Here is a 26,315-nt window from a genome sequence, read left to right on the forward strand (position 1 = left end):
CCAGTTTCCCCCAAAGTCACAAATATCCTTTGGAAGCCTGAATTTATTTTGTGCACTCATTTTTCCTTTATATCTATATTTTAAAAAGACCTCTTAAAACATCTCTAAGCTAAACAGTAACACTCTCCTCTGTACAGAAACAAGTGTGTCTTTATTATAGAAAACTTATTCTTGCAGGTGTATTACAATATCGTAGTTATTGTCCATACATTCCTAACCTCTCCCCAGTGGCTGAAGAAGTAGAGGCAGAAGGAAGGCTTATCTTGTGGGTTTTCAAGGGGATAGTTTCTGTATTCCTAAGCCCTGAGCTGTGGAAGCAGAAGAGGGGATTAACAGACATCATACTTTCCCCAAAGATATTTAGAGATGAACTCAACCAAGGCATTTAGAAACTTAGATTTTCTGTAACTTAATAAAGGGTTTCTAGAGTTCCCATCATGGATCAGCAGGTTAAGAATGCGACATAGGAGTTCCTGTGGTGGCACAGCGGAAATGAATCTGACTAGGAATCATGAAGCTGCAGGTTTGATCCTTGGCCTCACTCAATGGGTTAAGGATCTGGTGTTGCCATGAGCTGTGGTGTAGGTCGCAGACACGGCTGGGATCTGGCGCTGCTGTGGCTCTGGCATAGGTCAGCGGCAACAGCTCCGATTCAACCCCTAGCCTGGGAACCTCCTTATGCCACAGGTGCGGCCCTCATAGGACAAAACAAACAAACAAACAAACAAACAAAAACAAGACCTAATGTCCACGAGGAGGCAGGTTTGACCTCTGGCCTTGCTCAGTGGGTTAAGGATCCAGCATTTCTGTGGTTGTCATGTACGTCAGCAGCTGCAGCTCCATTTGACCATATGCTATAGGTGTGGCCCTAAAAAGAGAAGAAAAAAGAGGTTTCTAGAAATATTATGTCTATATACTTTTTAATTATGCAGGTCTGTACTTCTTCAATCTTTGTTACTTTTCATCTGGAGACATCCCAAGCAAGGGGCCCCTGGGTTTAGGCTGGAAGCAATCTTGGCATGGCTTTGGAAAGAGTAACATCTCTTTCTAGGCACCCACATGATCTGAATTGGAACCATAAAGACATTTCTGTTGAGAGATCAGCACAAGTACTGATACAAATGAGTGGCTTGATAATTCTGGTAAAGGGCAGGGATGGAAACAATGGTTCAGATGAAATAAGAAGCCCCTCACACCTTCTATCAAGGTGTTCCTTGAATCCCACTTGGACAGTGGGAGCTTTCCACACCTCTTCTGAAGGGGGCCTGCCAAGAAACCCCCCCATCCTGATTACCATTTTCTCCAACCCATGGAGCCCGACAACATTCCTGATGAAACCAGTTCTGTCATTTGCCAGCTGTGTTCAGTGGCCCTGAGTTGTTACCCTGGTTTTACTACAGAGCATTAAAAACTGAGCTGCGTCCCTCTTCTCAGAACCTGCAGGTTTAGGAGCTGTTGAAGCTTGGCTTCTGCTCCAGTGTTAGCAGAAGGTGCAGCAAGAACAACCAGAGCAGTGCTCTCCTCCAGCCACCCATCTTCATTCCTCTGATCTACTAACCACCCCCCCCCCTTAAACTGCTCTCTCTATGCTCATGACTTTCTCTGAAGCAAGGATATGAGAACCATTCATTTTACTTTATTTAGAAAATAAAGCAGATTTAGGAAGATTGAGGGGTTTATTCTATAAATCATGGCAGAAATATAGTGAAGAGTAAGACTGTGTCTTCTAAACTGAGATCCACTCATCTGGCACATGAGTCTCCTGAGGTCCTCACATGCTTTCTCTGGTGTGTGCCATATTCCTTAAACTGGAATGACCCCAAATCCATTAAAGGGTATTGAGGTTTCAGAGAAATTACTAGGAGACTAGGGAAAACTGCTATGGATTGGATATTTGTGTCTCCCCCAAATGCATGTTGAAGCCTAAATCCCCAATGTGCTGGTATTTGGAAGTAGGCTCTCTGAGAGGTCATTAGGTCAGGGAGGTGGAGCCCTCATGAATGAGATTAGTGCCCTTATAAGGGGGTGAGGAGACCAGAGCTCTCTCTCTCTGCCATGTGAAAATACAACGAGAACATAGCTGTCTACAAACCAGGAAGGGGAACTCCAGGTTTTCTAGTACCTTGATCTTGGACTTCCCAGCCTCCAGAACTGTGAGAAAGACATGCTTGTTGTTTAAGCCATCCAATCAGTGGTAATATTTTTAAAAATAGCAGTCTGAGCTGACTAAGACAGAGACCTTCAGTAAAATCTGTACAAATTTCACTTCTGGAAAATGCGTGGTGAGGTCTTACTATCTTCTTTATTTCTCTTCTTTTATGTACAACTTCCAACAAAAAGATTTTTTAGAAGTCCTTATTTTAGCCTTAACAATTCAGCACTCCCTTATTACCATATCATGGGCTGTGTGTGTCCATTTTTAATAATCAGATATGTCCTTAGAGACTCAGGGATACATATCAGAGATTAGTAACTATTGGTGCCTTAGCTTCAAGATCCCTAGATAGAAAGGTTGAGCTCTCTCTTCTCTCTCTCTTTGCAGCTAAATGGATATCAATACAGTGTATATAGTTAATAAGTACATTAAATTAATTCCAATTATGACTAATCCTGCAAAGCTTCCCCCATAATATGATAGTTTTTTAGATAAGATTAGGAATTTGAAAAATAGAGATGATTGCTGTCATACAATTGACAATAAATGTCTGTTAGCTTAAAAAAAAAAACATTTATTTTAGTTTGCTTAACAAGCATATTTAGAATTTTCTGATCTCCTCTTTTCTGCTGGTTCTCTGTACCTCCTCACTCCTAAAACACACTGAGTGAACCAAGGAAGTGTGGTCTTTTGATTTATGCTGACAGTAGTAAGGCTATCATATGCCAAGGACTGTCTTAAGGACAATAGAATTAATGTAAAGAACTTTAGGTTATTTCATTGGCTCAAAATTTGCAAAGCACTGTTATTATTTACATTTTACATATAAGGAAGCATGGCCAGAAGCCGCTTAAGAGATGACAGATTAGAAGTCATAGACATGACATCCAGGCTTAGATTGGCCTCATCCCAGAGTCTGAGCTCCCCCTACTTTATTGCACGCTCTCTATTTGTCAAAGCCCAACATCTCAAATGTGAGTGTACTTCTGAGAGAGCATTGGCGATAAGGGTGAAGGGGAAGTCTTGTTGTCCTCTGATGCCACGGTTTTCCCATGACATGGCCCATGATGGAGGGGAGTTGACTGGAAGCACATCAAGTGTCCTGTGTCCTTATCAACACTACACTACCCACCAATCAGCACTGGGATTTCTTCAACGTTTGTTACCGGGCTTCTTCATGAACAATGGTCTGAGGAGACATGTAAGCGATGATGTATGTCTAGTTTTAATTCTTCTTCTTGTGTGTCCTATGGTGGTACTTTAGCTCATGCATTTGCATATGGCTTATGCATTTACATTCAGAAAGTTTTTGTTTGATGGTATTTCTCTCCCCATGGTTATAGCAAGATCTGTCATGTCATGTCTTTTTGAGCCCTTGGTGATTTATTGTGTCTGTACCTTTTGGAATTTTCTAAAAATGTTCAGACAACCTTACCAGGGTTGTCATACTATTTCTGCCTCCTATTTTTTGGCTGATACTCTTTTTTTTTTTCTCTCTCTAGGGGGAGGTGCAGTTGGGTATATGACAGGATGAAGATGGGGGAGGTACACTTGGCCTCTGTGAAGTTTCAGTTCATGAGGAAGGAGAATTGCTTTAATTAATGTGTCTCCTAGGAAATCTGAGATAGAGTGGGACAATCTCATCACAATCAGAGCTGTCCCCTACCTAATTAGTGAAATATTAAAGCAGAATTGCTTAAGTCAACCAATCTTATGTTCATAATCAAATGTGCACCCCAAATTTGCATGCATTCTCATCCGGCCTTTCTACTCTCAATTTATTCCAGTCTGGAGGTGAAAATTACTTCAAAAAGAATTGTCCTCCTCAAGAAATATGCAATTGGACCTAGTGTCCCGTTAGTTAGCTGAGCAGATTTGTGATATTTGGGGAGTTTCCTTTTCCCCAACATCAGTCCGAGATGCTTTCTGTCAAAATTCATTTGTTTATTTCTTTAGTTGGATCTTTAAGGAAAAAGCTGGGGCCTCATAAATTCAATAAATCATGTTTAACATACAAATCTGACCTAAGATAGGAATAATTCTTGTTTGGAAAAAAAAAATGTTTTGCCCTTTGACATCATTTAAGTGACTCCCATTCGTAATAGACATTTGTAGTTTTGAGTAAAGCCTTAAGCATTTTCCAAATACTTAATGTTAGGCATTCTTAGTTTATCGTCACTCAGTTTGCAGTTAGGCGCACATGTCTGGCAGCTCCAACCGCTCCACCAGCATAAGTGGCCCTTTTCTCTGTTTTTACCAAAGGACCGATCAGGTCCCTCACCTTGGTGCCTTCCCAGCTCCTGAGCGTTGAAGTCGTCTTCATTTACTTGGGATCTGGACAGTTCCTGTGAATCTAGTTCCTTTGTCCCCAAATCTGCATCTGTCAGAGAACTCTCACGTATTTACAATTCAGGACTTTGGCCCTAGACAAGATCAGCGTTCATATAAAACAGTGTTCACCACTTCATCACAGGAAGTCAACATTTCTGGTCAATTTCTGCTTCTCTTGGAGTTGCTTATTCCCCCTAATTTTACATTTGTTTTACTTATTTTTCTGGAAACTTCTCACTGATTAATCACACAACTATAAGCTCTTCTCAATACCTCAGGGAATCTCTCTGTTCATTGTCTCAGAATGTCTTCCTGTCCCTGTGTGTGGATGGACGGTTGGCTAAACCTGACGTGCAGCTGCCTCTGGCGTCCTCCTTGGACGTTCAGCAGGGAATCTCCTCTGCTTCTTCCGGTCTTCACCAAACTCCATGCCTGCCTCTCTTTTGGCTTATCTCTTAGTTCGAGGAAGCGCTGCTTCCAGGTGCTTTCTTAGATCCTACACATGTATTTTTACCATCTGAAAATGTTAATCTGTACTCACACTCGATTAATAATTTGGCTGAGTTAGAATTCTAGATCAGAAATAATTTTTCATGGGCCTTGGAAGAAATTGCTTCAGTGTCTTCCAGCTTCCACTGCTGCTTTTGAGAAGTCATTACTACTCATACTCCGGATCCCTTTATATGTGGTCACTTTTTTGTTTCACTTTCCTTTTTTTTTTTTTTTTTGGAAATTTCTATTATCTTTTTCCCCCTGGTGTATACATTTAAATATGTAAAAATTATGTGAATTGGTGAGGATATTTTTATTTAATGGGCTGGACACTTTTATCAAAAATTTTGTTGTATCTCTCCTCTTTTTTATTTAATTTGGTATCCTTTCTGACATTCCTGATACTTAACTACTGGGCATTCTAGATGGATCTTATAATTTTGTATCTTTTTATGTTGGCCATTTCTTTGATTTTTTTAAATTCTACTTCCTGGAAGATTTTTCTAAGCTTGTTTTTCATGCTTTCTATCAATATGTTTTCTAAATTTTTACTATGATACTTTAATTTCTAAGACCTCTTTTTTATTCATTATTGTCTTTATATCTTACTGTTCTGACTTTATGGATTCATGCCTACTTTTACCTCACTAAGAATATTTTTGGAAGTACTTTTGCCAACCCCTGTCTGCACTCACTGTGTCTGTCGGTGCAAAATCCCCTTCCGGCTTGTTCGTTTTCATCTCTTTTGCCTTTCCTGGCACAGCTTTCCTCGCATATCTGGTGATCCTTGTGTCCATTCCTTTGTAAAGACAAGGCCCTGAAAATGTGGGATTGCTAACCAGTGGTCTTCACTGACCAGAGACAGGGTGGAGACCAAGCCTTTCTGTCAGGAGTACCTTATAGGCTAGTTTCTGTCTCTTTTTCTGGGCTCCTCTGGGTCCTCAGAGAGGAATCATCCAGTCTTCTGCCCACAGAATACAAGCTGTTTTGTCTGTATCCTGGGAACCATCGGGGAGGGGCTGGGACCTCAAGGCTGATGTGCAGGTTCTCACTCAAATCTCATTTGTGAGATGGTCCCCAGCCCTAACCCAGGAGGTGCCTAGTGCCCCCAAGTCTGGAGGACACTCTGCTTTGACCTTTTCTAAAAGTGTCTCTTTCATCCTCTGCCGGGGTAGAGGGGCGACTGCCTACCTGGGCATGGAATTCAGTGGTAAATGTTATTCCTTTCAGCACATTATCAGCTAATCCTCGTTACATTCTGTATACAGTGTTCTGGGTGGGACAATGGATGCTGATCTAATTCCCATGTCTGTGACCTGCGTGTTTTCCCCAGAAGCTCTTGGAATGGTCTCTTCATACCTGATGTTGTGATGAAACCACTTGTGAAGGTATTGACATTCAAAATGTTGGGGATTCTCTGTGGATCTTTTCATCCTGGCAACGCCTGTCTTCCCAGAGCTCTGAGAAATCTTTATTATATCATTTCTTTAATATTCTCCCTTCTGCTCTGTCTTCTTTCCCCGAAACGCCTCTTAGTCAGATACTTTACCTCCTAAAGTAATCAACTCTGTCACTTCTCTTTTACCTCATATATTTTTCATTCCTCTTTTATTTTTCTTTTGTATGAGAATTTTTTTATCTTCTAGACATTTTATGAAATTCTTCAATCAAACTATTTTTCTTGTGAAGACATCATTGTTTTCCTATTATATACATATTTTTTTTTCTGTAATGCCATCCTGTTCTTGTTTTTTTGTTTTGCTTTTTGTTTTTTATTGCTGCACCCATGGCATATGGAAATTCCTGGGCCAGGGACTGAATCCCAGCTACAGCTGTGGCAACACTGGAGGCTTTACCCACTGCACTGGGCTAGGATCAGAACCCGAACCTCCACAGCAACCCAAGGCGCTGAGGTCGGGTTCTTAACCCACAGCACTGTGGTGGGAGCTCCCTGTTCTGGTTTGTTAAAGTAATATCTTCCTAATTTCTTTGAGGATACTAATGAGAGGCTATTATTCTTTTAAAGTTCCTTTATGTTATGTTCCGTGTTACTTGTCTTTCTCTTACACATCCCATTCTTTCCTCAAGTTACCTGTTCATGTGCTGTGTTGAGCAGCTGCAATGTTTATGGCAAGACTTGCCCTATACATGGACTAGCAGCTTTAGATGCAGTAGGGAGGTGGCCATTAACCTCTGAGACCACAAAAAAGAGTGAATTTGCTTTGCACTCAACACCCATGCATTTCTTTTCTTTTATTTAATGAAGAGTCATAATTTTATAAAGGAGTGGTGGCTTTCAGTGCCTGGCTTCCCACATGCAATTTGCTGGAATAGGAGTGGAGAGTAGAACGTTCTTTGTTATGAGTTCTGAGTCTCAACGCATCTTCCTGTCTTCAGCCTTCATGTTCTGTTCCCAGCTTCTGTTCCTGGGATTTGCAGTGTTGAGACTCTCCAGGTTTCTGCAAGGATGCTCTCTCTGCTGCTCTAGCCTACCTCTGTTTCTTCTCATTTTCTTGGAAATCTATTTTTATTGCTATAGTGAATGGAATATTTTTTTTAAAGACCTTACTTTATCATTATCTTGGTATTAATACTTATAGATCTTTGATGAAATCTTTTGAGTTTCTAGGCATACAATCATATAACTTACAAACAGTATCTCCCACTATTCAAGCTTAAGTATATTTGATATATATATTTTTTCATTACATTAGCCAGAATTTCCAAAACAATGACGGCTGATAGAATAGACACATTTCCATATTCCTAATTTAAATATAACTATTACTAGTGTTTCACTGATAAGCCTCATATTGGTTTCAAATAGGTATTGTTTATCTACCTAAATATCTAGATTATATTCATAATGATTTCTTGTAATAACATTTCCTTGGGAAAAAATTATTATTGATTTTGTTATAGAGTCAGGAGAAAAAAAGCAGTTCAAATTGAATTCTAGAAACTTACATTACCTCAAATTTGGAAAAGAGAAGAAAAGGAAGCTCTTGTACTGAAGGACCACTTGGCATATATCAATGAGGAGATATGCATCTGGTAGAGATACGCTGACTTTTGATTCATCTGTGGAATTCAAATTTTCACTGATCTCCTGGGGCTGACAAGCAGATCTTGAAAATTAGGGCACCATGTTTTGATCAGCTGCAGAATAAATAAGGAACTGAAATCAGTTGTTTGAAAGAAATATGACTACAGGGCTTGCGTTTGATCATCAATCTTCAAATTTTTTAGGTGAATGCAAGTTATCTGCATAAAATTCCTTGTTTATTCTTTGTAAATTTTTCCTTAAAAGAGTGACAAAAGTCTTTAAAACTAATTCTTAAACTTTGGTTTATTAGCCATTTAACCTCTGATTATCCAGATAAATAGTTTGTTTCTCAAGAGGTTACTAGGGTTTCCTTCTCGAAGACCCCCACATTTTAAGAGACAGGGGTGCTGTGAGGGTCAAACATGGCCTCTGCTCGGTATCACTTATGTTTTGGTATTTCCAGGCAGAGATGTTGTATACTTAGGGCGAATAATCAATTACACTTTTTCCTCCCTTTCTTTAGGCTTTCTTGTATTCTTCCTTGGTTTCCTGTGTTGATACTTCTTTCTTTCTTCCATCATCAGGGTCACAGAGCACACTCTGACTGCTGCTATGGTCTGAATGGTGCTCACGTTGGACTCAGCTGAGAAAGGGGAAGCTTGTTGTGATGCTAAAACAAAACATGTAAAGATATTATAGAAAACAGCTTAGTTTTCTTGGCTCTAGTGAAATTGTTTTTATTCAGTTTAACCAAACAACCATATTTATGATGACCCAGATTTGAGAATGTTTTCAGCCTGGGGAAAGAAGGAAGAAAACAAAACAAACCTTTTTTTTTTTTTTTTTTTTCTTTCCTGAGTTGAGTCCCAGATGGAGCCCAAGGCCTCTAAGTGGCCTAGGCTGGGGACACATCCTCTTTTGGGTCCTTACTATTCCCATAGGAATACAACTCTCCTTGGACCATGGTTTGCCGGATTCCTCCCCACTTCTTTACCACGAGCATCTAACATTGGGAATTTCTGTGTCAGTCGTCACACCTGCATTCAGTTTCTGCTTCCTTCTTTGGATGTCCTAGCATGATGTGTGCTGAAAGGGGGAAAAGACATGTAAGGTTTCCTGGGAGTGGTCTGGGCACCAGGCTGTTACCACAGATGTTTTCCTCCTAGAAGCAGCAGGTAAAAAAGCACTTCTACTCCCAATCCAGCCCTTCCCTTTCTTTACCCTGCTCTACACAGAGGCATAAAAGCCAAATACCACCTCTGCCTGCCACTGGATTTTCCCCCCTTATCACTTTCCTCAGGGGTACAAAATGCTGATGCTGTTGAGATCTCGAAATAAGTGATTTATAACCAAAATGGTCCTCTGCAGTGAAAGGTCTACGAGAGACCGCAGAATTTATTTGCCGAGTTACTATGCAAATTTCACAATTAAATCTTAACTCAGCTCCGGAGGGAATATCAAGGATTACTGAGGGAAAGGGGCTTTGACACGATTTTTTAAAAAGGAAAGAGAGCAGAGAAAGAGCAGAATACCCTACAGTTTCTGAGTCTGCACCTCCATGTCAATCTCTCAGTGGGAATCACTATGGGGAGAATCAGGTAGAACAGGGAACAGGGAAGATGTAATCAGGGGAAAGGCAAAGAAAACTGCTTTCTTATTTGTAAAACTGAGGTAATGAATTTTTAGAAACATCCGTTGCCACAACGCTCTGTCCAGGGGGATATACGTTTGGAGATACACACAGCCACCCCTCTCTTCCTTTATCCCTTCCCAGTGTGCCCGCATCCCCCTTCCTTCTTCCTGCACTTTGCTTCCCAGACTCTGGTGGGTGGGTGGGTGGGTGGGGAGTTGACCCTTCCCTGACGCTCCCCTCCCCCAGCCCCTCCTGACTACCCCTGCTTTCTCAGCTAAGGTAGTTTTAGCAAGAGACTTCTGTTTTGACAGGCAGTCTCTTGGGTCTCTTCGCTGAAAAGGCCAAAGCTCCCAGTGCAGCTAAAATCTTTGCCTTTAAACAGCTCACTTCCCTGAACTGCATGCAAATAGCAGGGCTCTCAGAGGTTCCCTGCTCCCCCAGGCTCCTGGGTATCCTCACAGCCCTTGAAAACCATCATTTTGGGGAAGGAAGGCTTGCATCCTTCAGACACTGGCATGCTGATGACCACCAGGTTGTCCTCAGAGCCCTGCTCCCATGGGATTCCTGGGCCATCGCCTGCCTTCTGCTTTCTTGTAGGGGAAATGTACTTTCTCCTTTTCTCCACATTCAACTATGCAAGAATGCAACTGGCTTGTCCATAACAAATGATGCCCTGACAACACCCTAGCTCATTAGCTTAGTTCATCTCTAAGAAGGAAGTGCTCCTCCTCTTCCATAAAAGAGTACCTGTGGCTGCCAACACCACGCCTCTACCCCACCACCACCCCCAGGCCGGCAAACACAACAGCCATTGAGCAAAGCACAGATGGGCACAGGGTGAGTTGTCTATATCTTAGGAAATTAGGAAAGTGAGGTTGAAAATTCCCAGTAGTCCCAAGTACCCATTTTATTTAGTTTCTTTCTTCATACTCCTTCCCTGATAGAAAGCCACACCTGTGAAATCGCTTGGAAGAAATCCAAGGGCTTGAGGCTTTTCTGTGCCTCCGTCTGAGTCAGTTGTAGTACCTGGGAGAGTTGGCAGTAGACAGGAAAGACCATAAACTCAGCAAAGACAATGGAAAGTTGTGAACTGGTTTCTCCTCAATTACCCTGCAGGCTGTGGTAAAGGAGCTTCATCAATTCCTGGCTTTCTTAGGGTGTGGAGCCTTCCTGATTTGATTGCATTTGGTTGCTATGCCTCTCAGAATTTTATCTGTTGTGCCTCCCCAAAGTCTATTTCTATGGGGAAAATGTGAATGTCTTTCCTTGGGATGGGGTTAAGTTTGTAAATCTTGATACAGTTGAACAAGGCTGATATTAATATTATATCGGTGCTGATTGTATATTGAGGGCTGTTATGTCCACTGAGAAATTGTTCCTGTTAAGAGCCACAAATTATCATTGCAAACATTCCTAATCCCAGGGAACGCAAAAAGCTTTTTCTTTCAGCAGATAATGAGTTTCTTTTCTCCAGCCTAGCTTTGGTATGGAAAACATTCGTAATTATACGTTAACACCTTGTGAGGCGGGGACCTCATTCTGTGGTATTGCTGTACAGAAGTTGTACATTTCAAAAGATGTTAGACTCTGAGCACATTGTATAGAAGCCTTTTTGTTGTTGTGTCTACTGAGTTACTTTTCCAAGGCATCTCCATAAATACCTTAAAAAAAATTGTGATGATTGTCATAGTCCTTTGAGGCAAGTGGGACAGACAAGGTGTTAAGTGGGTTTTTTGGAATATATATGTGGTGGGGTATAGTTTTCATTATTTCCCCTCCTAATAATAATGAGAAAATGGAGAATGTACCAGCCCTTTGGGAGGAATGAATGCACAAATAACAGGAATCAAAAGCGCTCATCACAGGAAGGGAACTTAGGTACTATTTATTCTCAGGTAGAGTATGATCACCAGTCCCCTTGCCCCATTGCCCATTTGTGGAGCTTCAGACCCTCACAGACACTTCTGCTGGCAGAGGATTCCTCTTTGGTCTCAAGAAACAGTGGATTGTTGAAGTACAATTTCCTAGATTGAGCCTCCTTATAACTTGTACCCACTGGTCCTTATTGTTCCTTTGTTTATCTCACATGGAGAGACAAATCCCTTAATTCATTTATTCAACAAATATTTATTGAGTATCCAACATACGTCAGGCATTGTTCTGGGAGCTAAGGAGAGAGCAGTTAATAAGACACAGATCTCCGTGCTCAGGGGACTTATATTCCAGGGAAAGAGATGGGAAGCAAAGCAAGAAACTAATGTAGGAAGATGGATATGATTGATGATGCTATTGAGAAAAGTAAGATGAGGAAGGTGATAGCATTAGGGGAGGGGAGGCGAGGCTTAAATAATGTGCTGGGGAAGTAACATTTGAGCAGAGACCTGAAATGGGTGAGTGGGTGAGCCACTCACCTACCTGGGTGGATCCTATTTCAGGCAGGGTGCTCAGTGAGGAAAAGACTGTACCCAGCATGTAGAAGAATGGCCAGTGCTCTAGCAGTGCAGTTGTGGCAGCATCAGCTGGAGGAAGAGCTGTGGACAACATGCTGGAGAGGAGACTCAGCAGGTGGGGCAGGTGGGCAGTGCAGATTCTATGCTCCTCTGGCTCCTTCTTGGAGTGAGATGGGAAGCCACTGGAGGGTGGTTGGAAAAGACATGATCTGTGAAAGGAGCATTTTGGCTCCTGACTCCTGGGTTTAAAATAGACCTGGGTGAGGGTTGTGGGTCAGACAAATTTAGAGGCTATTAGAATCATCCAGTGACTTGGAAGCAGTGAGGATGTTGACAAGTGATACATTCTGAAGATTAAAAAGCCACCAAGATGTGGGTTAAGATGAAGAGAAGATTCAAGGATAGCTCTTGGGTTTTTAAGCTGGGCCACTGAAAGGATGGAGCCATCTTTTAATTCAGATGAGAGGAACTGTGGGTGAATCGGAATGGAGAAACAATCAGGAGCTTAGCTTGGGGAATATGATATTAGAAATCTCTAACCCAGAATATTTCAAATATTAAAAGACATGTCATGCCCAGATATTAATCAAATATAGTCAGTTCTGCTATAATGAACATATGTATCCCTAAAAAATCATCATGTCATGCAAAATTGTACAATAAAAACTGCAGGGCTTATGGGGAAAAAATAAGAAGTGGGCATAAGATTCAAAAACCTTTTCAGAGATGCACCAAAAAAAAAAAAAAAAACCCCAAAACCAGCATGGTTTCAAATGTGTTAAATGCTTATGGAATACATAAACATTAAGATAAAAATGGCACTTTGCCCTGAAAAAACTAGGGGTTAGCTTGTGGAAGTGGGCTTTAGAAGGGTTGTAGCATGTGAGTTATTGTGAAGTGGTAAAAAGTGGAGTGTCTGAAATGGCACGCAAAGTGCCAGACTGGAGATGGGTGTGGCTTATTGTTCTTGGTTTAGCATTGGCATTAAACATCATAGTTAAGTGATCTTTCCCAGCCTTAAATCCTGGGCATGTTTTTCTTCCTTGGACATGAAGGTCCTTCAAGGCAGACGTTTATAGCAGATGCCTGTTTCATCAAAACTGAAAATTTGATGCTGTATATATCCTTCTTCTTTAATTAACTTCTGTATAACCTGGAAACTCTTTTATGCATTTGAAACTCTAGCAATGTTTGAAATCACTAAACCAGCCACTGCTAGCATCAAAGGGAGCCACTTCTGTAGAACTGAGTGATTTCCACTGAAAGTCTTTGAATACAGATAGTGCTTTAAAAATAAAAAATAAAGTCCTGCATGCACTGCTTGGCACTTTGAACCAAGACACATAGATAAGTTTGGGATGTTTCATTAGTGTGTGTCTATATGTGTGTGTTTTGTTTTCGTCTCTTGTTTTATGTTAATAGAAAAGCTCAAAATTACAAAAGAATAGCAAAATGTAGTCTTGAGGAATAACACACTGGGTGAGCCAGTGTGGCTGGTAGATGTTTAGTCATAGGGAAGAACAAATCTGACTCCGTATTAGATCCGTTTCTTTTACTTTAACCTTTGTACTCCATTGCTTTCTCTTCCAGTTAAGAATGTCACTTATAGCCTGAAATATACAGGACAGGCCAGTCTCAAGGCTCTGATCTTTAAGGGTATAACACTTTTACATTAATATAGAGATAAAAAGTTGCACAACAGAGAACAACCTTTGTCTTATTGAGGTTTATAGGCGCATTGTGACCTGACCCATGTGGACAGCTGCAAGAACAAAGGATTCCTACACCCTAGACCAAAAAATTTGCAACAACAAATCATGCCCCTCCCTCACCTTGCCTTTAAACATCAGAATGGCCATCATTAGTAAGTCCCCAAATAGCAAATGCTGGAGGGAGTGTGGAACCCTCCTGCACTGTTGGTGGGAATGTAAGCTGGTACAACAACTATGGAGAACAGTATGGAGGTACCTTAGAAAACTATACATAGAACTACCATATGACCCAGAAATCCCACTCTTGGGCATTTATCCAGACAAAGCTCTCCTTGAAAAAGACACATACACCCCCATGTTCATTGCAGCACTATTCACAAGGGCCAAGACATGGAAACAACCCAAATGTCCATCAATAGATGATTGGAGTAAGAATATGTGGTATATATACTCAATGGAATACTACTCAGCCATAAAAAAGAACAAAATAATGCCATTTGCAGCAACATGGATGGAACTAGAGACCCTCTTACTGAGTGAGGTAAATCAGAAAGACAAAGACAAATATCGTATCACTTATATCTGGAATCTGGCGCAAATGAACCTTTCCGCAGAAAAGAAAATCATGGACTTGGAGAATACACTTGTGGTTGCCAAGGGGGAGGGGGAGGGATTGGGATGGATTGGAAGCTTACAGTTAATAGAAGCAGACTCCTCCCTTCGGAATGGATTAGCAATGAGATCCCTCTGTGTAGCACTGGGAACTATGTCTAGTCACTTATGATGGAGCAGGATAATGTGAGAAAAAAGAATGTATACACATATGTGTAACCAGGTCACCATGCTGTATAGTAGAAAAAAAAAATAATGTATTGGGGAACAAAAATTCTTTGCTGAAATCCTTCAGGGAGTTTGGTGTTTTGGGGTATAGCCACCTGTCTCCTTGGATGGCCCTGCAATAAACCTTTCTCTGCTCCAAACTCTGAGGTTTGGGTATTGTTTGGCTTCACTGTGCATTGGTTACACAGACTTGTGTTCGGTGACAGTTTGAGGTGTGGGCATGTGTATTCCCAAGCAGCTCAGTTCAGCCTGATGCAGTTTTCTGTTTCTTGGGGACAAATCGTGCATCATCAAATATACAAAATTCAAATTATACTCAAATTTTCCCCAGTCTATCTGTGGATCAGTTGCCCTGGAACAAATACACAATTGTTATGGAAGAACTAATATTAACATAGGAAAATTTTAAAATACTGGAAAATGTATTTATGTAGAAAAGAAATTTAAGAGTGCTTTTACTCTCTGGTATAAGCTTCATGTAGAAGAGGGGCTTCGTGGTCCAGAGCCAAATGGGACTTCAGTTTATGGAAAGAAGATTATCTGGAAATCTGCTCCTGACCTCACATGGTGGACGGGTTTCAGTAACTCCCAATCTGTAACCTGCTTTGGGACGGAATCCTGGGCAGCTCAGAAAGCTCCCTCCCAGTGGGATCTCCCATGGCCTTCTGGCCCCAGCCCGGCTGAGGGTAAGGATTGCTTAGTAATTGCTTGCCCTGTGCCGAACTTTACCTTGACCCTATCGGGGCACATTAGCTCTGGCCCAGAGGCCCAGCACCTCAATGAAATGTAGCTCAGCTCACAAGGAGCCTGAGTCTCAGCCAATAAGAACCACGTATAAAAATGAAAACTTGGTCCCATATGTCTTTAAACCCATGACGGTTACTGCTGATATGATACTGCAGGGGAAAATGACTTAGATTTTTGTTGGGTAGATGGATTTGGGGGGGTCTCTCTGCGCAATTTTCTTTAACACAGTGGGGTCTTTGTCACTGTAATGAAAACTGCCTTCAGCTAGAAGGAAAAAAGAAAGGAAGAGAGAGAAACAATAGCAGCCTGGAAGCAGAATTTTCCAAATAAATTAAGCAGTTTTGAGACACAGGATTTATATTAGAAACACTGATACAACCTTATCCTCAAAGGTGTGAAGATCTAGGCTTTTGAAATTAATGTAAATAGCAGTATTACTGCCCCCGGCACCAATGGAGATTGCTGCGTGTATGAAAGGATATGTATTAAAAGGAAGGACAGGGAGTTCTTTTCTGGTGTGAGTTCGATCCCCGGTCGGGGAACTTCTATAAGCCACAGGGACAGCCAAAAAAGGGGGGGAGGGGGTTTACATCCCATAGTGTTTTCAGAATTTTGGAGAAATTCGTGCCGCTTTGAATGATAACACCTTTCACTGTTATTTTTTCATAGATATTATGTAAAATGCTGCACAAAGAAAACAACAAATGGGTGATTTTGCACACGCCTCATTTACATGAGCACACTTGGAGTTTTTAGTGCATCTTCTATTCTGTGTGTGAGTGCACAATTCTGTGGACCCACAGTCAGGGGGCCTGAGATCTATTTTTAGCCAATCAGAGAGATGACCTTCGTTGTGTCTCCTTCCTATAAATGTAAAAACCCACTCTCCTCTCGGGTTTATTGGTCAGATTAGATGAGTCAACGCATCGGAAAATATTTTTCAAGTGGTAATATGCTGATCGAAGATGAAGTGTTATTCCTGCGGGAGCGTGGAAGGAGGAAAAACGGTCAAGACAAGAGGAAGATTGCTTTAGTTCATGCAGCTCTCGTGGGAAAGGTGCGTTTTGCTGGTGGGGAAACTGGGGCAGCTGCATGTGTGAAAGGCAGAGAAAGACAATGTGCACATGTTCAGGTGTTTGTAAATGCAAGGGGGACAGCCCTTTATTAGGCAAGAGATATGCTGAGTTTTAGGTTTCCAGTACCAGGAGACTTGGAAAAGTTGAAACACAGCCTAACGAGGGCTGCCAATGGCCTCTAATGAAAATTTCCATTTGGAGAGACTGGATGTTGACTTGGCATGACACCAAACAAGCAGCCTGCTGCAAAATTTTACACCAATTGTATTTCTCCTAATTAAACCCTGTCTGACCTCAGCATTAAGAAACAATTTGTTTCAGGATATAACCAGCACACATAAGCAATTACATTCTGTTTGCCCCATTAGCATTATTTGGCTCCTTTGCTATCCAGGGCTGCTACTGCAGCAAATGCTGCCCCAGAGCCAGAGCTATAAAAAGCCTGGAGTGTTCGGAGGCTTTTTTCCCCCATACTAAGAACTAAGAATACCATCATATTTTAGCCAAGCCCAAGATTCTGGGAACAGTGTGCTTCTATGTTTATTATAAGGGTGTGTCTATATATGTATATATATGAATATTTTTCTGAGTTAAAAAAGACTGCTTATAAAAAACCTGAGGAAGCTATAATAATCTAAGTTTATAATAATCTTAAGCTTATCTGGTATGCTATTTTTCATTTTCCCTTTCAGCTGTGACCCTTGTACATTTACTTTTTTGTAGCTGTCAGACTTGGTGAATTTTGGATTTTAAACAGAAAAAAAAAAAAATCGGGTCCTGCAAAGCTTTTGGGGGGTGTTGGGGGCAACTGTTCTTTTCTAAAAGAAGCAGCTTATCCGTATAACAGAGAGTGAAATGGAGAAAGACCACATATGAGAATAGTCAGCAGACCTATCTGTATAGTTCATTTAAGTGGCAAGAGCTCTGGGCCTGGGATCGGGGAGGGAGTTTGGTCCTCTCAGCCCTGACACTTACTTGTTGGATGTCAAGCCCATCTCTAACCCCTTGAGTTTCTTCTTTTCTCTTCTCTTTTCCTTTTAGGGCAGCACATACAGTATATGGAAGTTGCCAGGCTAGGGGTCGAATCAGAGCTGCAGCTGCTAACCTACCTACACCATTGCCATAACAATGTGGGATCTGAGCCCTGCCTGTCACCTATACCACAGCTTATGGCAACGCTGGATCCTTAACTACTGAGCAAGGCCAGGGATCGAACTTGCATTCTCATGGATATGAGTAGAGTTCAAACCACTGAGCCACAGCAGAACTCCCTTCTGAGTGTCTTTCTTCTTTTATAAGAGGGGACAAGTGATACCTGCTGTGCTTCCTCTGTAAGGTAATTGCAGAGATTAGCTGAATCAGTTTGTATTTCCACTTGGTTATGGAAAGCTGCCGAGCCCTAGTAGAACATTTTTTTTCCCTAACTTTATTCTGAAACTTTTTGTTGTAGGCTTCTCTTCTTCTGTCATCCTTGGCTTGGGAGCTGTGATGGGAAAGAGAGGAAGGAAGGGACAATGAATTCCTTGTAGGAAGGGGATGGATGGAAAGGAGGGAAGAAGTCTATGTGTTCTGTTGGCGTAAACGATAAGGTGGGGGTTTGTCCTCAGCTTTTGTCTAGTTTTTACATCCAGTACCTAGCAAAGATATCTATCATTGGCCTCTCAACTCCGAGTTTTCAACCTGTAAAATGGAAATAAAACCTTCTTCCCATTTTATTTCAAAGAGATACGGTGGGAATAAGCAAGTCTTCCCTGTTGAGACCTTTGAGAGTCCCCAGATGCAGATGTTAGTAAATGGAACTCAGTCTGTCTCTGTGAATTGCAGTGAGGTATAAGAGAGGCTCTGAAATTCACTCTTCAGAGCAGTGCTTCTCTGTGTGCATCAAGAGCACCTTCTGTTGGCAACTAAGTCTCATGAGCCTTAAAAATAAAGGTAAGTGTCAGCCTTGAAGCAAACTTAAAGAAAACAGAGCAGAAAGATTAAGTACGAATTGACCTTAATAAACCAAAAGGATGAATATCCACCCCTTTCTCCCGTCTTAACCCATCGTTATCCTGCTGCATCATCACTCTGGTCTAAAAGTGTGACAGATCAACTCCTATTTTGAGACCTAGGGTCTGGAATTAGCAGGTCACGGTGGAGCAAGAGCTGCCCTTTGAAATAGAAAACTTCCGTGTGAGCCCATCTCAGGCATTTCCCAGCCGTGTGGCTTGGGTGAGTCCCTCCAGTTCACCTGATACCAACTAGTCATGTTTAATTTTCCAGATATTGTTATCTGCATTTTGCTTTCCTCCTAATCATTTCTCATAAGTTGAAGGCACTGACATACCCATTTGTATTAAACAGTTGATAGATCAGTGATTTGAAAATTTAGGAATATTTGCAAGCACTTGGGAAAGTTCAGATTCCCCTTTAGAGGTACTTATAGCACATTTGGGGCCCAGGAGTCTGCATTTGAAGATGCAATCCTGGTGAGTTTGATGCAGGTGGGCTGACAGTAAAATACACTTGATAAACTCATATGGCATCCAGAAGAGTGCCTGATGTGTTATAAACATTTAATAATATTTATTGAATTAAGGCAGAAGTGGTGGCCTAGCCTACCCATATCAAGAAAGACTGCTTGCCCTGTAGGAAATCTGAAACCATACTGGTTGGAGGAGCTTTCTATCTGAAATTAAGGTGTCAATTTTCTGGTACAAGGGGAGGGAAAATGAGAAGTAGTAAGAATCAGGATAGGATGCTTTGGAACTTTAAAATTCCATGACAACAAGACCCTTCTGGCTGGCTTTGAGCTGAACTACAGCTTCTCTCTTTTTGATAAGCAGTTTCACCATTTTCTGTTCCTTCACTGGCACTTGATTTTCACTCAGTTCATGGCTCTGACACTGGTATCTGCTCTCCCCTGCTCTAGGCATCGCCGGCCATAACTGCTCTTACTCTGACCCTTTGTCTCTGCAATTTCCACTCAGTCCACTGCCATTTCAAATATTTCGTTGATATTAATCTGGTTTCCCCACAAGCTACCTAAGAGCCAGTGAATTCATAAGTTCTCTGCCCTTGGCTGATGGTTAAACACAGGACGCCCAATTAGATTTTAATTCCGGATAAAACACACTTGTCTTTTAATATTAGCATGTCCCAAGCATTGCACAGGACATATTTATACTTAAACAATTATTACTTTGGGCTTATCAGTAATTCAAATTTAACTGGGCATCCTGTATTTTTATTTGCTGAATCTGGTAACTCTGTTTCTGGATGATCTTGCTTGGCACCATTTGCTCTTGTTAATCTCTGATTCTTTTTTTTTAATTTAATTTTTTTTTTTTGGTCTTTTTAGGGCTGCACTCACAGCATATTGAGGTTTACCAGGCTACGGGTTAAATCAGAGCTGTAGCCACTGGCCTACACCAAAGCCACAGCAACATGGGATCTGAGCCGTGTCTGCGACCTACACCCCAGCTTATGCCAGCGCCAGATCCTTAACCCACTGAGTGAGGTCAGGGATCGAGCCTGCATCCTCATGGGTACTAGTCAGATTTATTTCACTGAGCCACTATGGAAACTCCCTAATCTCTGATTCTTGATTGTCAAAGTTACCCTGATGATTTATTTTGAGCTGCCTTTTCATAGCTGTGTCTACCCAAAATTTTCATCTTTCTATGCTTCTAGTCTTTCCATTTGCATCTTTCTGGTTCTTACTGCCCATTTTTGTTTTAACCCAACATTTCTCTCTAACTGGAATTGCCCGGAGTGGAGATTGCTCTAGATGCCTGTCTCCGATTTCAACGTCATCTCGGAAACACAGGAAGGTGATCTGGTGTATTCTCCCAGTGACTCCTACCTGGCTCCTAGTCCTGGAAAAAAAAGTAGGAGGTGGTTAGGAGCAGCAATCAGGTTGGAAAAGGGGACTGGGCTGCAGTGGCCTAGCACTTAATGCTAGTCTGGGTTCGTCGTGGCTGCTCCTGACCAGGGGTGGTTGGTTATAAATGGACGCAAGGACGTCCAACCGCAGTTCTATTCTTTGTGCCTTGAAATCAGGAAAGGAAAATCTGGACATCGTGGAAGGTCTTTTTCAAGATCTTGAAGAGGGCTCTTCTCTTCTTCTTCTCATTCCTTTGATCTTTCCCATCATAGCACCTTCATCTCATCACACACTAGTTACCGTTTCCTTGTCTTTATTCGCTTTTATTGTGCCATGTGTGTGATCCATACAAGGCATGTTGATTCTCTAAATATTTTCTGACTGTCAGAAACTATTCTGTTTTCACTTAATAACAGTCAATATTTATTCAGTATCTTCCAAGGACAACCACTGTGCCAAGCATTATGTTACCTACATGATCACATTCCAGTTTCAGATCACTATCACCCTGACCAGGCAGAAAACAGAAGAGCACATGCATAAAGGTTAAAATAACGTGTTCTAATTTATGTTCTCTGGTGAAGCCAACATTTGAATCCAGCTCTGAGATCACAGCCCTGCTTTTAACATTGTGCTGTTCTTCCCTCTATGTGACTTAGATACTAAGTTCTAAGAGGAATAAGAATTATCTACTATTCAGGCTATTTGCAGTATTCCTTTGAGTTTATAGAAGAATTAACTGTTATCTGGGTTTGGAACTATGACCAGAGAGACCTATAGTCTTCTGTGATGTCGTCTGTGCCTTGATTTCTGCCACAAAACTTTCCCTGCTACACCTTTCACACGGTGGCCCAGACCTAACACCCTTCCCCGAATCTCTTCCTTTGACATTGTCAATCATTGTCCCCATCTTTAGTGGGTATTTTTGAGTCATTGTAACTAAAATGGTACTTTCCTTCCTCTCCAATTTTTTTTTCTCCAGCTGTAGAATTTATAAGATTCTTGAGGATCAGATCTAAATTTGGAGCAGTGAGCCTGTTGAGACAGTTCACTGAAGTATGGAATGTTCCTGAAGTAATAAGATTCTGTTGTAAGTCTACCAATGTTCAAAGGAAAATACTGTTCTCCCTTTTATAAGCACTACTTCTGGAAGAAACTGACCCCAGATCTACCCTGATAGAGAGCATGATGGCAGGGGTGGGCTGAGTTTCCATTTGCCAAATTATCACCCCAACCCAAATCTATCTGCATTTGCTCTGTCTCTGCCCAGAGGGTCTGCCTGCTTCTAAGAAGCAGTGTGGTTTGTTGACTTTGCTTGAACCAAAGAAGAGTGAAGAACATAAAGTCACAAGGGCATTTTATTTTTACTTTTCAACATGTCTCACTGAAAACTATTACTCTAGTTTTAAAGCTGCACATATTTCCATAGAATAACTTCCTCTCTGGGTCCCTCATGCTCTACAAGCTGAGTGACTTCTGTTCTCATGGGACAGTGCAATGTGGATCTTTTGAATCCCCCTTTGGGCTTGGCCTTTCTGGTTAGCTTCATATTGAGATGTCAAAGACCAGCATGAAGGGCATGTGTGATTTGTGAAGCCCAAGATGCAGAAAGCTTTTAGGAAGCAATTGTGTCTGCCTATTAAACACACAAATGTATGTCTGTGCACACACACACACACACACACACACATGCACACACAGGCACACATGTTCTCAAGAGCAAGAATTCTAGGTTATCATGTGGACAAGTCATCTTGAGGTCCCGTCTGTACTTTAAAGGCCAGATTTCTAGTGCCCTTGATCTGCATATCACTGAGATGGGCTAGGATGTCCAAATCCTTGTGGTAATGTCCTCCTGTAGGACAGCCGAAGGTGAAAGCTGACCTTTGAGTGATGAATAGAAATAACCATCACGTCTCAAGACATGTTGCCCTCACCAAGATGTTTTTACTTCTTTTCTAGTTCATTGGGGTTGATCAACTAGGCAAGAGGTGATCTGAAAAGAGGTTGTGATCCCATTAGATAATTGGAAGAAAGAAAGAATACCCTCCATTTAGGATCTGGGAAGGAGGAAGAGCATTGTATAGAAGTCATTGCGTGAAATCTGACATGTGGTAATTTAAGGAGGCAGAAACCCATATTGGTTAAGAGCCCAGCCTGCCTGGGTTTGAATTATAGTTCTACCATTTATTATACATACGTCTAGACTCCACCACTCCAAAGGTCTTTGTGGCCTGTAAAGTAAGGATAGTTGTATTATCCAAGCAGTCGTTGGTGCCAGGATTAAGTGAGATAATTATGTAAAGTGCTCAGCAAAGGGCCTGGGACATAAGAGGTGATGAAAATGATGGGAATGCTATTACTTTTCTATTGCTGAGCAACAACTGACCACAAAGGTAACAGCTTAAAGCAACACTCTTTTATTACTCATGATTCTGCTGGTCATAAATCTGGTTCAGATGGGTTCTCTACTTAAGGTTTTACCAGGCTAAAATCAAGGTACTGGCTGGGCTGAGTTCTTTTGTGGGTTATCCAGGGAAGAGCCTGCTTTCAAGGTCATTCAGGATGTTGGTCAAATTTATTTTTTTTTTACGGTTTGTTGAAGTATAGTTGATTCGTGATAATTTCTGCTGTACAACAGTGATTCCGTCATACATATGCACACATTCAGTCTCTTTCAGATTCTTTTCCCACATTATTGTCACAGAATATGGGTAGAGTTCTCTGTGCTGGACAGCAGGTCCCTGTTGGCCAATCATTCCATAGACCTCAGTGTGCATATGCCCATCCCAAACCCCCAGTCCCTCCCTCCACCAACCTGTCCCCTTCAGTAACCATAAGTTTTTCAAAGTCTGTGAATATGTTTCTGTTCTGCACAGAAGTTCATTTGTATCTTTTTTTTTGATTCCACATATAAGTGATATCATATGATATTTGTCTTTCACTGTCTGATTAGGTTAACTTCACTTATTATGATAATTTCTAGGTCCATCCCTATTTCTGCAAATGGCATTATTTCATTCTTATTTTGTGGCTGAGTAATATTCCATTGTATATATATGTACCACATCTTCATTATCCATTCCTCTGTCAGTGGACTTTTAGGTTGCTTCTGTGTCTTGGATATTGTAAATAATGCAGCAGTGAACAGTGGAGTACATGTATCTTTTCGAAATGTGTTTTTCTCTGGATAGATGCCTAGGAGTGGGATTGCTGGGTCATACGGTAATTCTATCTTGAGTTTTTTGAGGACCCTCCATACTGTTTTCCATAGTAGTTGCACAAATTTACACTTCCACCAACAGTGTAAGAGAGTTACCTTTTCACCACACCCTCTCCAGCATTTATTGTTTATAGACTTTTTGATGACGGCCATTCTGGCTGGTGTAAGGTGGTATACCTCATAGCAGTTTTGATTTGCATTCCTCTAATAATTAGCCATGTTGAGCATATTGATCAAGTTTAGTTCCCTGTGGTTGGAGGGCAGAGGTCCTCTCCTGCCTTGCCGCTGTCGGGTGGAGGCCTCTCTGTCAAGGCTACTTACATTCCTTCTCATGTGGGTGATTTCATTTTCAGGCTAGCACAGTTGTGTCCGATCTCCCTGTGCTTTGAGTCTCTCTGAATTCCTCTCCTGCTACTAGCCAGGGAAAACTTTCTGCTTTTAAAGGGCTCACCTGTTTGGCCTACCCAGTTTATCTCTGCATTTTATGGTCCATTGACGAAGGTCCTCCACTATCTTCAACATCTCCTCCCAGCAGTGCCTAGATCCATGCTAGATAGGAAAACTACAGAGGATGGAATCTTGGGGAAGGCATCTTTATAATTTCCCCTCCTCTGGCGATTTTGAAGTTGATATCAACTGATGACTCAACCTTTTGAGTAGTGTTTGCTTATACAGAGAGGGCTGAAGTTCGGTTTGGAGGCAGATGGTAGAAATTGTCTAAATGTTCTGCAGTAGAAAGCAGAATTCATTTATTTGCTCCTGGGAGGGCAGAGGAGAATTGTACAAAAGAGACCTGGATGGAGAGAGAGGAGCCAAGGTACATGGCAGGGGAGCTAAAGAGCTTTAAGAAACAGGGTGTTTCCTATGATTTTTTTTCTTTGCCAGGCGTTGTGCATGCCTTTATTATTTTTATCACCATATTAATTGAAGAATAATTAATTTACAATGTTGAGTTAGTTTCAGGTGTACAGAAAAGTGATTCAGTTTTATACATATACACACACACATATATATGTTTCTATTTTTTTGATTCTTTTCCATTATAGGTTATTACAAGATATTGAATATAATTTCCTGTGCTACACAGTAGGTCCTTATTGTTTATCTATTTTATATATAGTAGTGTATATCTGTTAATCCCAAACTCCTAATTTATCTTCTCTCCCCACCCTATATCCACTATCACCTTTGGTAAACATTAAGTTTGCTTTCTGTGTCTGTGAATCTATTTCTGTCTTGTAAATGAGTTCATTTATATTACTCATCCATAAAAAGAATGAAATGATGCCATGTGTAGCAACCTGAATGGACCCAGTGATTATCATACTAAGTGAAGTAAGCCAGACAGAGAAAGACAAATATCATATGATACCACTTGTATGTGCAACATAAAAAAGCAATACAGATGCGCGCATATGGTATTTCATATTATATTTGAGATTTTTTGGTCCCTTTTTCTTCTCAAACTTCCCCACAGTGCTGCATGTGTGTAGATTTCTGGAAAGTTTCAGGAAAACTGATTTCCAGGCCTGTGGTTTTCTATGCACTACACTGATTCAGTAGAAGAAGGAGCTCCGAGCTAGAGGTGGCCCTGAAAATCTGGAATCTTCAAATGGGCATTGTTTTCTCTACAAATTAAAAGTTTTATTGCAATTTTTACAGATTTTAGGAGGTGTTGCAGTTACGAAATAGTATCCCAGTTACATATAAAACAGAGCTCGGCAGGACAACTAGAGGCGATCAGGCCTGAGTTCTGATGAAACAATGCAGGTATTTCTTCCTCTAGTGAACATGTTCTTCCATTCACTCATTCAGTCATTCAACAAACACATCTCTAGCTCCTGATATACAATACAAGACACTGCTTTAGATATTGAGGATTTAGCAGTGAACAGAACCAAGTCCTTGGCCTCCTGGTGCTTGTGCTCTGTGGGAGGAATTGGGACATAGACAGTAAATACAAAATAAATACAAAATAGTGTAATTTAAGTTCGTTGTAAGTGCTGGAAACAAATAAAGCAAGACTAAGGGGCTAGGTTTTGATGGTGCACACTATTTTAAATGAGGTGTTCAGGGACGATCACTCTGCAGTGACAATGAACAAATCCTGAACAATGTCAGGAGTGACGGAGAAGCTGGCCATGTCGCCTTAACTAAGTGGTCCAGGTGCCTCCTGGGAGGACCAGGAGGGAGCGTCAGACAGTCCTGTGACTTATATTATTTCCTTTCTTGCTAAGGCTGGGAAGAAATTGCCTAGGTAAATGCTTACAGAACTATTAACTATTAATAAAAGTGTATTCTCCACCACAACTGTCATGATATCCACGTATCCTCAGCATTGCCTGGAGATCAAAGTGGGCCATATCTGAGGTGTGCTGGGGGCAGTATTCTGAAAGGACCCTCACCAAATTTGTTTGGAGTCTTGAGTTTAGACTCCCTTCACCAGTCTTGTACAAAGAGGATTGATGGTTCGGTTTAGCCATCCTCACTTCAACCCCCTCCTCCCCTAGTATTTTGGGACAAGATAGGATGGGTTTTCATTAAATGTAAACCAAATCTTAGACACTAGTGTGCCCTGTGAATGCTGAATTAGGCCGATGTACCAGAAGAAACAACAGTGGGACAAATGTGAAGATCTGTGCTTATTTCTAGGTGGCAAATGTCAATGGCATCATGATAAGAGGTATCCAGGGGGTGAGTGGTGGATGCTGTCTTTATTTAGAAAGGAATGATTATTGTGAT

The 26,315-nt window shown here is 41.3% G+C and overlaps 1 long non-coding RNA gene across 9 annotated transcripts in view; it reads left to right on the forward strand.

Moving 5' to 3' along the window:
• The window catches only part of LOC102161179 (uncharacterized), a 708,589-nt gene that overhangs the window by 615,394 nt on the left and 66,880 nt on the right, over positions 1-26,315 (forward strand). Inside the window, exon 8 of one of the 9 annotated variants that reach the window (XR_014844204.1) lies at positions 16,320-16,463. The exons of 7 other annotated variants lie outside the window; for them this stretch is intronic. This is a non-coding gene — a long non-coding RNA (uncharacterized LOC102161179). Of the gene's footprint in view, positions 1-3,089; positions 3,369-16,319; positions 16,464-26,315 lie in introns of those variants that run through there. One more of the 9 variants, XR_014844210.1, reaches the window with a different exon arrangement.

Source organism: Sus scrofa, chromosome 1 (assembly GCF_054392235.1).
Source record: "Sus scrofa isolate SSC_HxYL_T2T_F1_AM1 chromosome 1, Sscrofa_HxYL_maternal_Yorkshire_Landrace_v2.0, whole genome shotgun sequence".
In the NCBI taxonomy this organism is placed as follows: Eukaryota; Metazoa; Chordata; class Mammalia; order Artiodactyla; family Suidae; genus Sus; species Sus scrofa.